The sequence below is a fragment of the Cornus florida genome, unplaced genomic scaffold (assembly GCF_030987335.1).
Source record: "Cornus florida cultivar Cherokee Brave unplaced genomic scaffold, ASM3098733v1 CherokeeBrave_3.0.0_Hap2_Chr01, whole genome shotgun sequence".
Taxonomy (NCBI): Eukaryota; Viridiplantae; Streptophyta; class Magnoliopsida; order Cornales; family Cornaceae; genus Cornus; species Cornus florida.
This window is the reverse complement of record NW_026775571.1, coordinates 75,853,387-75,868,978: the sequence shown is the minus strand read 5'-3', so window position 1 is coordinate 75,868,978 and position 15,592 is coordinate 75,853,387. Positions and strand designations below refer to the sequence as shown.

At 38.0% G+C, this 15,592-nt stretch overlaps 1 pseudogene; it reads left to right on the top strand.

Moving 5' to 3' along the window:
- Window positions 1–949: 949 nt before the first annotated feature.
- On the top strand, window positions 950–15,281 carry LOC132275100 (wall-associated receptor kinase-like 8; annotated as a pseudogene).
- The last annotated feature ends 311 nt before the right edge of the window (window positions 15,282–15,592 follow it).

The window sequence follows — 15,592 nt, the reverse complement described above, 5'->3', positions numbered from 1 at the left end:
CTTCAACATCGAGTCCTTTCGGGTGTTTGACCTATTTTTTGCAAACGGTTCAATTGTTTTCTGCCAGGCCTCAACTTCAAAAATTACCTTTCTTAAGAATCTCCTTATCAAGTTAATTGGACATCTTTTCCATAAATGCATCTTGAAGGCCAAGATCATACACTTGAATTTGAATGTTTCCAAAATGGTTGTAACTTATCAAATCCTTCTCATATTTTTATAGAACAAAAAAAAATATATAAATATATATATATATATATATATATATATTTATAGAGAATATTCAAAATAAGTGAAACTTTATCAATCTGAGTCATAAAAAGACACTAATCTATTTGATAATGGCTCCACTCAAGCTACATGGTAACAAAGATTAGGGCTAAAGAAGTTACTCAGAGTGGTCAGACTAAGACAAAGAATGGCAAGAAAATGCCAGAACATTGATGTCATCCATTAAACATTAATTTTTGGTAAGCACATTATCACAATTGACAATAACGTAATGCTAAACATTACATTAAAAATGGTCAAGAATGGATGACTGCCTGCAACTTTGGAATAACGATATACTGACTTTGCCGAATGCCATCAACTAATGTCCAATAGATTGTAGTCTTCTTATTGTTTATTTCCCTACCATCTTCCCAAAAGCTGTGTGTGTGTGAGAATGGTTATTCAATTGGTGCTGCAAATCACACTATTGTTGTGGCTAACATAAGCATCATCAGCATTAGCAGCAACACAAGCATAGCCTGGTTGTCAAGACAACTATGGAAATGTTGTCATTCCTTTCCCATTTGGTATCGGAGCCAATTGTTATTATTAAGAGTCATTTGAGATAAGCTGCGACAAATCTTTCAACCCACCCAAACCTTTCTTCAATATCATCAACCCTGAGCTACTTGAAATCTTATTATCATAAGGCACTGTCTGCATCAACAACCCTATAATGACTTCTAATTGTGAAAACAGGACCAATAATCAAGCTGTGTCCTTGATTGGTACTCCTTTTTCCTTTTCAGACACCTACAACCGATTCACAGCCCTGGGTTGTGACAACCTCGCCTTAATCAGTTGGCAAGGAATCATTATAGGTTGCACGTCCAATTACAATTTTACTTTAAGAGATAAAAGTTGCTATGGCATTAACTGCTGCCAAACCACAATCCCTCCAATAATCATATTTATCTATGCATCTTTTAGAAGCATAGATTTAAACAATGATAATAAAGAGTGCAAATATGCCTTTATGGTGCACGAAGAATGGTTCACTAACCTGACAGACCCCTATGCCATGCAGGAAATGGAGAAGGTCCCTGCTGTGCTGAATTGGTATGCATATGAGACGTGCCATTTATCCGTTGTGTATACATATAGGCCGTCATTATGTGGCACGAAAGCTTCCTGCAGTTCCTCTTCTAATAACAGCTCAGGTTATCTATCCCAGTGTGACCACGGCTATGAAGGAAACCCATATCTGCCTGAAGGATACCAAGGTAAAATTCTGCAATTAGTAAATTTGCACTGCAAATTTTTAATTTAGTCAATACCAAGAAAAACAAACACCTAGCCACTTGTCTTTAATAACTTTTAACAAAATCTATTGTCACTCTTCTGTGTTTGGCACAAAGCATATGTCTTAACTACTACGTGCTTAGTCCTGTGTAAGTGCGTAGACAAACATTTTAATAGCATATTTTATTTGATATTGCATGCCAGATATTGATGAATGTGTGATGAAAGAGACCAATCGCTGTGAGATGAACTGTTCGAATACGCCAAGAAGTTACGAGTGCTATTGTGCACCAGAGTACTTAAAAGTTGGAGATTATTCTTGCTATAAACTCAGGGGCAATGCAAGCAATAGAAATGAGATCATCATGATAGGTACATCCTTTCCCCCCATCCCAAGACCCACACACACTGAGATAACAAGCATAAATTTGGAGCCCTTGATTATTGCTTGATCAGAATCGAGACAACTGATCGATTTAGTTAGAGTCCACATATAAAAGAACTAAATTTTGAGCCCACCTTGAAAATAATAATAATAGTAATAATAATAAATAAATAAAGAAAAAAAATAAACTAGATTTTCTAATCTGTCAATATGATTTTTTAACACAAATAGGATTCAACTTTGCAAACCTTGAATCCCTTCTGACAGTACAACAACTGCAGGAAATATGGTAGCAATTAATGTAGCTCCAAAAAGTAACAATATAGTCTAAATCAAATTTGTGGACTAATAGCTTTAATTCAAAGTCAAGTTTAATTTAATATGGTAAACTGAATTCATTTGATTTGGTTCCTAATTACTGTTGACAGTTTAATTGGGTAGTTCTACACTCACAATAAAACTATGCAGCAATGATATAGTCCAATTGCACATAATATATATATATATATATATATATATGTGTGTGTGTGTGTGTGTATATATGTATATGATATAGTCCAATTGCACATAATATATATATATATATATGTATATATGTATATGATAAAGTCCCATTGCAGCACTAGAATACTGGAAAGTGACTTGTCTTTCTTTTGGGAATAGATGGCATATGAATGAACCTAGGAAATGTCAGCATATAAAAGTTTTTTTTGCACGCAAGCATAAAAGTTTTAGGTTGAAAAGGTGATTTTTTCGTTTTGAATTCTGCAAGTACTAGCACAGGTCTTGGAATACTATTTTTACTTATTGGTACATAGTGGATGATTAAACTAGTGAAAAGAAGAAAGAAAATTAAGCTCCAGGAAAAATTCTTTAAATGAAATGGGGGATTGTTACTACAACAACAATTGTCTTCAGGACAATGTAATGTTGAGAAAACAAAACTCTTCTCTTCAAAGGAGTTGGAAAAGGACACTGACCACTTTAATGAGAATCGAATACTAGGGCAAGGAGGGCAAGGTACTGTTTACAAAGGCATGTTGACTGGTGGTAAAATTGTAGCAATTAAGAAGTCCAAAATAGTGTATGAAGGCAAACTTCAACAATTTATTAATGAGGTAGTCATTTTATCACAAATTATCCATAGAAATGTTGTCAAGCTACGTGGGTGCTGTTTGGAGACAGAAGTACCTTTGCTTATTTATAAATTCATCCCTAATGGAACCCTTTTCCAGTATATCCATGATATAACGACCCAGATTTTTATTTAACCCGGTGGGTCAGTGATGAACCGAAGATTGACCCGTTAACGGATCTAGACGCGAAAGCAAACGATAAACAGAGACCACTAGAGGTATAAACCACCCTTAAGGCACCAATGTGACCTTCCCTGAAGTCACGGAACTTAAGGAGAATGAAAGAACAAATGAGAACCTATGATGAGCTTATTTCATTGATTAAGGGTAAAATGGTCAATTTACAACTAAGAGGAACAACTTAACTCTAAGTAAGTCAAATATAGTCCATAAAACCTAAACTAATCATTTCACATCATTCCAAGAGGTTCTAAGAATTTTAGACAAGAATTCCATAAGACACCCCTCCCCGGTTTAAGTGAAAGCTGACACCCTCTCACTAAAACATGAATAACTTTTATTGTGTCTTGAACTTGAGGATGATATTGGTACCATTGGAAATCTAACTCAAAATCCTTGAGTTTAGTCTCAAGAATCACCCCATTTGAATTAGAAACGAAGAAGTTATGACCTCTTCAAGTTAAGACATCAGTACTAGAACATAACTGGAAGCAGTGTACATTTACATGCTATTTCGGTCGACCAAAATAGAAGTTCGGACAACCAAAATGGAAAGAAGACTTGCTGAAAATATGAACCTCAGTATTGGTTATTTCGGTAGACCGAAATAGAGCTTCGGTCGACCGAAATGGTTTTAAACAGTGAAAAAGGCTACTGGAATTGCTAGTTACTATGCATTGAAGTCCCAAAAATAACTTTGGTCGACCGAAATGGAGGTTTGGTTAACCGAAACACCTTGAATTCCTGCTGAAGGGTCTGCTATAAGCCATGCTCTGAATGCTATGATGCTTTGGTTCAAAAATGAAGTTTAAAACTGATTTTTAAGAGGATTCAAGGGTGTGAGCATGCTTACTACCTTAACATGAATGAATGAATGCAAAACATTGGCTCATGGCCTCATACACTTCATTTACATGATTTTCATATGCTAAACCTCCAAAGTTATAAAAATATGTTTTTAAAGCAAACTACTACACAAATTAAATACAAGTACTAAAGTAAGCATGTTTGGCCCTTGGCCTCATTACAACACATCCAAAGAGTATCAAAAGGTATACTTAAGTGCACATTGCAAGTTTAGACGACAAATACATATTTTGTCATAGTAAGCAAAATGAACAAGATATGCTAACAAGTGCATATTCTATCATAGCAAAATGCTCCAAGTAGTCTAGCAAGTCTAAGATTGTTGTGCATCCCACAATATCGCTTCTTTACCTGAAAAACACCCAGTAACTTCGGGGTGAATAAACAAGTTTATTTATAGGGAATGAGCATGCATATGCTTAATTTTATTACAATGTTTACAATTCAATGTAATGTAATCCATGCTATTAAAGTGATAATGGACCTTTAACATAGCATAATAAGATGCAATTTCATAAAGGTATCAACTTGGAAATTAAAGAGCGAAATCAAATCAACGTGGATACTTGGATATTGCCCAGATTAAAACCGTACTCTAGAGATCACTTTAGGGCTATTCACCCATGGGTACCTTTCCCCTAGTGCGCACTATAATGTAGGAAGACAATCCCCTGTACTAGAACCAAGTCCTAGCCTAGTCAAGTTCTTGATAATATCCCAAGTTTCCAAAGTCAACAAGTTGAGCAACAAGTCATGATATGTATTACAAACATAAAAGCTCATGAATTTAATGACTAAATCATTAGAGTAATGGAATAGAAATCAATTAAGCTAATTAGTTAATTTCTTCTAGATTTCAAGAGTCATTCAAATAATCCCAAATGAATATATCACATGAATTAAGTCATGGTCATGCCATTTATCAAGTCAAAAATGAAATACAAGCATGGTAAAATTAAGTAGAATTTAAAATCAATTTAAATTACTCGTGTCTCTAGATTTAAAAACTCATTTAAATCATATCAAATTAATACACAACAAGATTCAAGTCATGGCCATGCCATATATCAAGTCCAAAGTAAATTATATGCAAGCTACCATTAGTCATTTATTTCTTAAATCAACATAGGACATGCATATAACTTGTATATCATTACAAGAACAATATATTCACTTAGAAAAGTAAAATAGAACACCCCCTACCTCAATAGAGAATTGAATCTCTATAATCCAATGCAAATAGACTCAAAATGGAAAACCAAGCTAGGGTTTTATAGAGGAGAGTGAGAGGAAGATAATGTATTCTAAGCTCTAAGGTCTAAGGTGAGTGGAAGGATGTCAAAATAAAGCTCAAAACTTTAAACCAAGCTTAGCTTCAATGGTGGTTTTCTTAGAGTTCTTGAGAGGAAAGTGGTGATTGAATCAAAGTGAGATAGAAACCCTAAGTTAAAGGTGGTAGGGATCTCCACTCACTAGGTGTTCTTGCACTACCTCACACACACACACTTGCAAGACTAAAGGTGAGTCCTACACTTGTCATGAATCTAAGTAAGTTTCCAAGGTTAAATATTGAGCCTACACTTTTCAACCATCCATGCCAACATGTGCTCCTATCCTAGGCCAACAAATGGTTGAATCTCCACCCTCCATGTGTCAAAGGATTAGCCCTCCAAGTGGTTTCACTACAAAACCAACCAGTGGTACCTTAGGAATGTGACATTTATCACATTTTTTAGAAATTACAAAAAGGTCCTTTTTGAAAATATCTTCCAAATTAAAATGCGAAATGGTCCTTAAGGTGAAAAATAATTACTTTATTTAATTACACCAAAACCCCAAAAGTTATGAATTATTACCAAAAGTTATGCATTCGTACCCTTTACAAGGGAAGTCAACATCTAGCATGCTTTTTCACAAAAGTAAAAATGTAGATGTCTTAGAATCAAATATCATGGATGTATGCAAAGTCGGAATCAAATCCGAGCACAAAAAGTAAGGTTTTGCAAGGAAAAATGAAAAATGACAAAAAGACGAAATAGAGAAAAAGACAAAAAATGAATTTACCAAAAAGGGAAAAGGAGGAAAATTTTTAGGTCATTACAACCTACCCTCCTTAAAGGGATTTCGTCCTCGAAATTAAATTGTACCTAAAAGAGAAAACAAATGGGGATACAGAGAGCGAACCTCCTACTCAAGCTCCCAGGTAGCTTCCTCAACGTCGTGGTGTCTCCACAAAACCTTAACCAATGGAATGGTCTTGGTCCGCAAGACTTGTTCCCGTGAATCAAGAATTTGGACTGGACCTTCCTCGTTGGTCACGTCCTCATCAACAAACACATCTGTCCATTATAAAATATATGATGGATCCGACTCATACTTCCTCAGTATAGAAACATGGAAGACGTTGTGAACCCTATCCAGGTCTGGCGATAATGCCAAACGATAAACAACTTCACCGACGCGCTCCAAAATCTCAAATGGTCCAATGAACCTAGGAGACAACTTACCAGTCTATCGGAACCTCAGAAGTCCCTTGTGAGGAGAAATCTTAAGAAAGACATGATCCCCTATTTCATAGGACAATGGTCGTCTCCTCCTATTAGCGTAACTCTTCTGTCTGCTCTGTGCAGCAGCCAATCGCTGCCGAATCAACTTGATTTTCTCTGTGGTCTCAATGAAAATGTCAGGACCCAAGGCAACAGTATCACCGACCTCGGTCCAACAAACTAGAGATCTACAAGGTCTACCATACAATGCCTCAAAAGGAGCCATGCCAATACTGGCCTGGTAACTGTTATTGTAGGCAAACTCTACCAAAGGTAAGTAGTGCTCCCAACTACCGACGAAATCCTAGATACAAGGCCGTAACATATCCTCCAATATCTAAATGGTACGCTCTGACTAACCATTAGTCTGAGGATGGAATGCCGTGCTGAAATGAAGCCTTGTATCGAGAGCCTCTTGAAAACCCTGCCAAAAGTGAGACATAAACCTGGGATCCCTATCTGAAACAATAGACACTGGAACCCTGTGAAGCCTGACGATCTGCTTCGCGTACAGCCCACTCAATCTCTCTACATTGTCTGTCACTGCCATAGGCAAGAAGTGTGCCGTCTTAGTGAACCTGTCAACTATGACCCAAACGGCATCATTCCCTGCTTGGGACCTCGGAAGTCCTGTCACAAAATCCATAGTGATGTGCTCCCATTTCCACTCAGCTACTGGTAATGGTTGCAACGATCTAGCCGGTCTCTGATGCTTTGCCTTCACTTGCTGACAAGTAAGGCATCGAGTTACAAACTGTGAAACATCCCGTTTCATACCTTGCTAACAGAACTGTCGCCGCAAATTGTGATACATCTTTGTACCACCAGGATGAACTGCGAGCCGTGAGTGGTGGAAATCCTGAAGGACATCATCGCGACAAGTCAAGGGAACAAACATCATCCCCTTGTACCTGAGACCACCGTCTGGATGTAAGGTCCAACCCTTTACATTCCCATCGCCTGAAATCTGATCGTGGATGGACTTCATCTCCCCATCCTCTTGTTGTGCCTCAATACTCTACTAACAAGAGCCGGTTGAGCCACAAGGCTAAACAAAATAGCCGGTGAAACATCCTCATACAACTGCAAACCAAGATCTGCAAGCTCTTCTAGCATCTTTCGTCTATGAATAGAAATGCTAGTAAGAGTACCCCGTGACTTCTTACTCAATGCATCAGCCACCACATTGGCCTTCCCCTGATGATACTGTAACTCAAAGTCGTAGTCCTCCATGAACTCAATCCATCTGCGCTGTCTCAAATTCAAATCCTTCCGAGAGAAGAGATATTTAAGACTCTTGTGATCGGAGAAAACCTCAAACTTCTCCCCATATAAATAATGTCTCCACCCCTTCAGGGCAAAGATAACTGCTGCCAACTCCAAATCATGTGTCGGATAGTTCAACTCTTGAGTCTTCAACTATCGAGACCCATAAGCGACCACCTACTCTGTCTATATTAAGACACAACCCAAGCCTTATCGCGAAGCATCACAAAAGATCACATAACCTAAACCACGTTCAGGAATGATCAAAACTAGGCCGAAGTCAACCTGACCTTCAACTCCTAAAAAGCAAACTCACAAGCCTTGTTTCATACGAACTTGACCCCCTTACGGGTAAGTCGAGTAGGTGCCACTAAATGAGAGAAAATCCCGAACAAATCTCCGATAATAGCCAGCTAAGCCAAGAAAATTATGTATCTCAAATATTAACTTCGGACGCTCCCAATCCATCACTGAGTCAATCTTCGACGGATCCACTGCAACATCGCCCCCTGACACAATATGTCCAAGGAACTTCACTTCCGATAGCCAAAATTAGTATTTTTCGAATTTGGCATACAACTGGTTATCCCTAAAGATCTGCAATACTATTCTCAAATAATACTCATACTCCTCCCTCGAAGCTGAGTACATGAGAATGTCGTCAACAAAGACCACAACAAACTGATCAAGATGGTCACTGAATACACGGTTCATCAAATCTATGAAAGCTGTTGGAGCATTGGTTAAACCAAATGGCATCACCAGAAACTCATAATGGCCATACCGTGTGCGAAAAGCGGTCTTGAATACATCCTCATCCTTAACCCTCAACTGATAGTAACCCGATCTCAAATCAATCTTTGAAAAACAAGTGGCTCCCTTCAATTGATTAAACAAGTCATCAATCCTAGGCAAATGATACCTGTTCTTAATCGTGACATGGTTCAGCTTGCGATAATCGATGCAAATCCTCAAAGACCCATCATTCTTCTTTGCAAAAAGAACCGGTGTTCTCCAGGGTGAAGCACTAGGACGAATAAAGCCCTTAGCTTTCAAATCATCCAATTGAGCTTTCAGCTCGTCAAGCTCTGCCGGTGTCATGCGGTACAGTGCCATAGAGATAGGTGCAATGCCTAAAATGACATCAATGGCAAAGACAACTTCCCGAAGAGGAGGAAGCTCAGTCAACTCCTCTGAAAAGACATCCATAAATTCTCCTACAACTGCCGGAGGTCCAAACTACTTTCCTCGTCAGCTAATAGGCTAGCCAGGTAAAACTTGTGGAAGCAATTGATCGTGGCACGAAAAAAAGACAACCAGTCCATCTTGAGAATGATATCGAAGCCTGTCATATCAAGAACAACGAAGTTAAACTCCAAAGTCCGTCCAGCTATCTCAATAACACAACCTTGACAAACACGGTCTAAAGATACTGGACCCCTAACTGGTGTGTCAACACAAAGGAAACCATTCCACTTCGTGAGCTTCAGACCAAAGGAATGTGCAAATGATGTAGATATGAATGAATGCGATGCCCCTGTGTCAACAAGAACTCTAGCCCAAGAACTGAAAACTGGAAAAATACCTCGAAGTGTAGAAGTCCCTACGAAGGTATCGGCCTATGGCAATGCGTAAGCTCATCCTTGAGCCCCTGACTGCTAAGAATTGCCCTGCTGAGTTGACTGATGTCCAGAAGTAATAGGCGTAGAACCTCTACCCAGATACGAACTGGCTGGTGCAACTGGCTGTGGTGCTTGAAGCACCCTGAACCCTGACTATACAACAGTTGACTGTGCCGGTACAGCCTATGAACCAGTGCCACTCTATGCCCTACTCCGCGGATGAGGGCAATCCTTCCTCATATGATCGGGCTGCTCGCCTGTGACTGACTGGCCTGTGGATGAAGTTGTGGGCAGCGAGGCTTGTTATGCCCCAGCTGTTGACAGTGGTGACATATCACTCCGCGGGCTGACCCCCAAGATATTGGAACTATAGATACAAACTGAGCCTGCTGTGACTATCCCTGAGTACGTGAACTGTCCCCGGCCTTAGCCTTGTTCCATGGACCCCAACAGATACTGATGGAACCTCCCCACGTGGCTGTTTATATGAACCCTTGATCTTGTGCTGATCTCGATCCTCTACCTCAATCATCATAGCCCTCTGAACCACCTCTCCATAAGTCCTCAAATCCAACACTAAAATACGTGGCCTGATGTCAAGATGTAACCCATCCTGAAACTTCCTTGCCCTGAGCTCATCAGTAGCTACTATCTCCGGTGCATAGCGGGAAAGAGAAGTGAAGCGTGTCTCATACTCAATGACACTCATCATGCCTTAATAGAGACATGTAAACTGTACTCTCATATCCTGCCTCATAGCCCTCAGAAAGAAGCGATCAAAGAACAATGTCCTGAACTCCCCCCAAGTCATCACCTCTACATTGTGGATATTGGTCATAGACCGTCACCAGATATCGGCATCTCCCATGAACATAGAGGTTGTCAAGGAGGTCCTCAATCGGTCTATAGGTACTCCCATGCTATCGAGCTTGCGTACCATAAGATCAAACCATACCTCTGAAGCAAGCAGATTCACACTCCCTGCAAACTGGTCGATCTTAACCTGCTGTAACTTCATAAAGTAATCCAATGCCTTATTGGCAACTGGTGCCGGTGCCGGTGCCGATGCCAGAATCTGTATCCCTGCAATATGCTAATGAAACATCGGCTGGATGGACTCTGACATACCCAGAGCCACTCCCTGTGCAATCTGCTCCTCATAAGTCGGTGCTCGTGGTGAATTAGGATCCACACCACGAGGTCGAACCCTGGGCCTCCCTAGACCTCGTGTGAGTTCGGTGTCCTCAACCTACCCATCCACTCCATCGTGATGAGAAGACTCTCCGCGAGTCAAGACCATGATGCTAAATGCATGAAAGGAAATAGATCAACAATAACACAAGTTATTATTATCGGATGAAACTCATACTATGAATGCACAAAACAAGAAGTATGCCAATGCATGCAACATATGGTCATGCTAAGACAGATAAGCATATATAACAGGCTAAACAGATAATGAGAACTTCTAGGTACTCAAGCATGTAAGCACATAGACATGTCATCAACTAAGCACGTAAACACGTTATAATACCGAAACATGTTATCAAAGATATATGAATAAATCAAAGTACATCAACAAAAGTATGATATGCACCCAAAACCCATCGTCCTAAGGTTTTTGAACCTAGGTGCTCTGATGCCACTTGTAACGACCCAGTTTTTTATTCAACCCGGTGGGTCAACGATGAACCGAAGATTGAGCCGTTAACGGATCCAAACGAGGAAACAAATGATAAACCGAGACCACTAGAGGTATAAACCACCCTTAAGGTGCCAATGTGACCTTCCCTAAAGTCACAGAACTTAAGGAGAATGAAAGAACAAATGAAAACCTATGACGAGCTAATTTCATTGATTAAGGGTAAAATGGTCAATTTACAACTAAGAGGAAGAACTTGACTCTAAGTAAGTCAAATATAGTCCACACAACCTAAACTAATCATTTCACATCATTCCAAGAGGTTTTAAGAATTTTAGACTAGAATTCCATAAGACACCCTTCCCCGGTTTAAGTGAAAACTGACACCCTCTCACTAAAATATGAATAACTTTTACTGTGTCTTGAACCTGAGGATAATATTGGTACCATTGGAAAGTTGACTCAAAATCCTTGGGTTTAGGCTCAAGAATCACCCTATTTGAATTAGAAACGAAGAAGTTATGACCTCTTGAAGTTAGGAAATCAATACTGGAACATAACTAGAAGTAGTGTACATTTACATGCTATTTCGGTCGACCGAAATAGAAGTTCGGATAACCAAAATGGAAAGAAGACTTGCTGAAAACATGAACCTCAGTATTGGTTATTTCGGTAGACCGAAATAGAGCTTCGGTCAACCGAAATGGTCTTGAACAGTGAAAAAGGCAACTAGAATTGCTAGTTACTATGTATTGAAGTCCCAAAAATAACTTCGGTCAACCGAAATAGAGGTTCGGTTGACCAAAACACCTCGAATTCCTACTAAAGGGTCTGCTATAAGCCAGGCTTTGAATACTATGATGCTTTGGTTCAAAAATGAAGTTTAAAACTAATTTTCAAGAGGATTCAAAGGTGTGAGCATGCTAACAACCTTAACATGAATGAATGAATGCAAAACATTGACCTCCAAAGTTATAAAAATGTGTTTTTAAAGCAAACTATTGCACAAACTAAATACAAGTACCAAAGTAAGCATGTTTGGCCCTTGGCCTCATTACAACACATCCAAAAAGTGTCAAAAGGTACACTTAAGTGCACATTACATAGTTTAGACGTCAAACACATATTTTGTCATAGTAAGAAAAATGAACAAGATATGCTAACAAGTGTATATTCTATCATAGCAAAATGCTCCAAGTAGTCTAGCAAGTCTAAGATTGTTGTGCATCCCACAATATCGCTTCTTTACCTGAAAAACACCCAGTAACTTCGGGGTGAATAAACAAGTTTATTTATAGGGAATGAGCATACATATCCTTTATTTTATTACAATGTTTACAATTCAATGTAATGTAATACATGCTATTAAAATGATAATGGAACTTTAACATAGCACAATAAGATGCAATTTCACAAAAGTATCAACTTGGAAATTAAAGTGCGAAATCAAATCAAAGTGGATACTTGGATATTGCCCAGATTAAAACCGTACTCTAGAGATCACTTTAGGGCTATTAACCCATGGGTACCTTTCCCCTAGTGCGCACTATAATGTAGGAGGACAATCCCCCGTAATAGAACCAAGTCCTAGCCTAGTCAAGTTCTGATAATATCCCAAGTTTTCAAAATCAACAAGTTGAGCAACAAGTCATGATATGTATTACAAATATAAATGCTTATGAATTTAATGACTAAATCATTAGAACAATGGAATAGAAATCAATTTAGCTAATTAGTTAATTTCTTCTAGATTTCAAGAGTCATTCAAATAATCCCAAATGAATATATAACATGAATTAAGTCATGGCCATGCCATTTATCAAGTCAAAAATGAAATACAAGCATGGTAAAATTAAGTAGAATTTAAAATCAATTTAAATTACTCGTGTCTCTAGATTTTAAAAATCATTTAAATCATATCAAATTAATACACAACAAGATTTAAGTCATGGCCATGCCATATATCAAGTCCAAAGTAAATTATATGCAAGCTACCATTAGTCATTTATTTCTTAAATCAACATAAGACATGCATACAACTTGTATATCATTACAAGAACAATATATTCGCTTAGAAAAGTAAAATAGAACACCCCTTACCTCAATAGAGAATTGAATCTCTATAATCCAATGCAACTAAACTCAAAATTGAAAACCAAGCTGGGGTTTTATAGAGGAGAGTGAGAGGAAGATAATGTATTCCAAGCTCTAAGGTCTAAGGTGAGTGGAAGGATATCAAAATGAAGCTCAAAGCTTTAAACCAAGCTTAGCTTCAATGGTGGTTTTCTTAGAGTTCTTGAGAGGAAAGTGGTGATTGAATCAAAGTGAGATAGAAACCCTAAGTTAAAGGTGGTGGGGATCTCTACTCACTAGGTGTTCTTGCACTACCTCTCACACACACACTTGCAAGACTAAAGGCGGGTACTACACTTGTCATGAATCAAAGTAAGTTTTCAAGGTTAAATATTGAGCCTACACTTGTCAACCATCCATGCCATCATGTGCTCCTATCCTAGGCCAACAAATGGTTGAATCTCCACCCTCCATGTGTCAAAGGATTGAGCCTCTAAGTGATTTCACTACAAAACCAACAAGTGGTATCATAGGAATGTGACACTTGTCACATTTTCTAGAAATTGCAAAAAGGTCCTTTTTAAAAATATCTTCCAAATTAAATTATAAAATGGTCCATAAGACAAAAAAATAATTACTTTATTTAATTACACCAAAACCCCAAAAGTTATGAATTATTACCAAAAGTTATGCATTCGTACCCTTTACAAGGGAAGCCATCATCTAGCATGCTTTTTCACAAAAGTAAAAATTTAGATGTCTTAGAAATCAAATATCATGGATATATGAAAAGCCGGAATCAAATCTGAGCACAAAAAGTGAGGTTTTGGTAGGAAAAATGAAAAACGACAAAAAGACAAAATAGGGAAAAAAACGAAAAATGAATTTACCGAAAAAGGAAATGGAGGAAAATTTATGGGTCATTACACATGACCAAAATAAAGAGTTCCCTTTTTCCTAGGGCATTCGTATTCGGATTGCTATAAAAGTTGTAGGAGCTCTTTCGTATCTACACTCAACAGCTTCTATACCCATTTATCATCGAGACATCAAGTCCACAAACATACTATTGGATGATAAATATAGAGCAAAAGTGTCCGACTTTGGGACTTCAAGATCAATTGCAGTTGATCAAACTCACTTGACCATAAAAGTACAGGGGACCTTTGGATACTTGGATCCTCAGTACTTCCAATCAAGCCAGTTTATAGGGAAAAGCGATATTTATAGCTTTAGAGTAGTTCTTGTTGAGCTTTTAACAGGACAAAAATCGATTTCATCAACCAGGCCTGAAGAATTGCGAAGTTTAGTAACATATTTCATAGTGACAATAGAGGAGAATCGTCTGTTTGATATTCTTGATGTTCGAGTTATGAAAGAAGGTGGGAAAGAAGATATCTTGCAAGTCGCTAATCTTGCAAAAAGATGCTTAAACTTGAATGGGAGAAACAAGCCTACAATGAAAGAAGTTACAACAGAGTTGGAAGTGATTATAATGCCACATGGAGCATCTACTATTCAACAAAACTATGAGGAGGTTGAATTTGTGGTAGCTGAACTCACTGGGCCTAAGGATGCTATTTCCACTTCGACAGGAGAGTTGTGTATCATCATCGTCAGATGTCCAATATCTGTTGTCCAAGTAAATATGAGGATTAAGGTTTTATTTTTTCATATATTACATGTTCTTATTTGAATAATAGTGTATAATCACTGAAAGATTCTCCTACTTCTAGTGTTTAAGAAATCATCATCAACAAGAAAATTTTGTTATCCTCTATCTTATTTTCCATCTTGTGTAAGCTAATCATGATGAGAAATTATCTTAATGCTTTTTTTTAGTAGTTGAATACAACACATCTCTTCTGTTGTTTTATAGTGCTCCAGTTAAGTTTTGCCTATTCTGAATTAGAATAGATGGATTCTCTTATTTGGGATCCCTATATAGACCAATATGGTCGACACAATACTGATGCACCAAATTCTTCTGGTTCAGTATCGACCATCAAAAAGAGATGGTCCAAAGGCACTCTCCATTTGGCCATATGAAAAAAATAAAATATTATAATTATTAAGTACTCAACGGGATCTTCTCCCTCAATCAGACAGACAAAGAAGGGAATCCCTTTGAGTTCTTACATTTTCATATAGTTATGTTTATTTTCCTGTCAACAAGAGAGAGGTGATACATAAGAAACAGCTCAAAATAAAAATCTATTCCAAGAAAAACTTTCTTCAACAACATTTTGGTAGTGTATTAGTCTCCATCAACTCCACGGCACTAATAAGTCACATTGAATGCATTGATATCTAATAGGCTAGAAAACTCTCACATGGTCAGGTATACGACATAGCTGAAA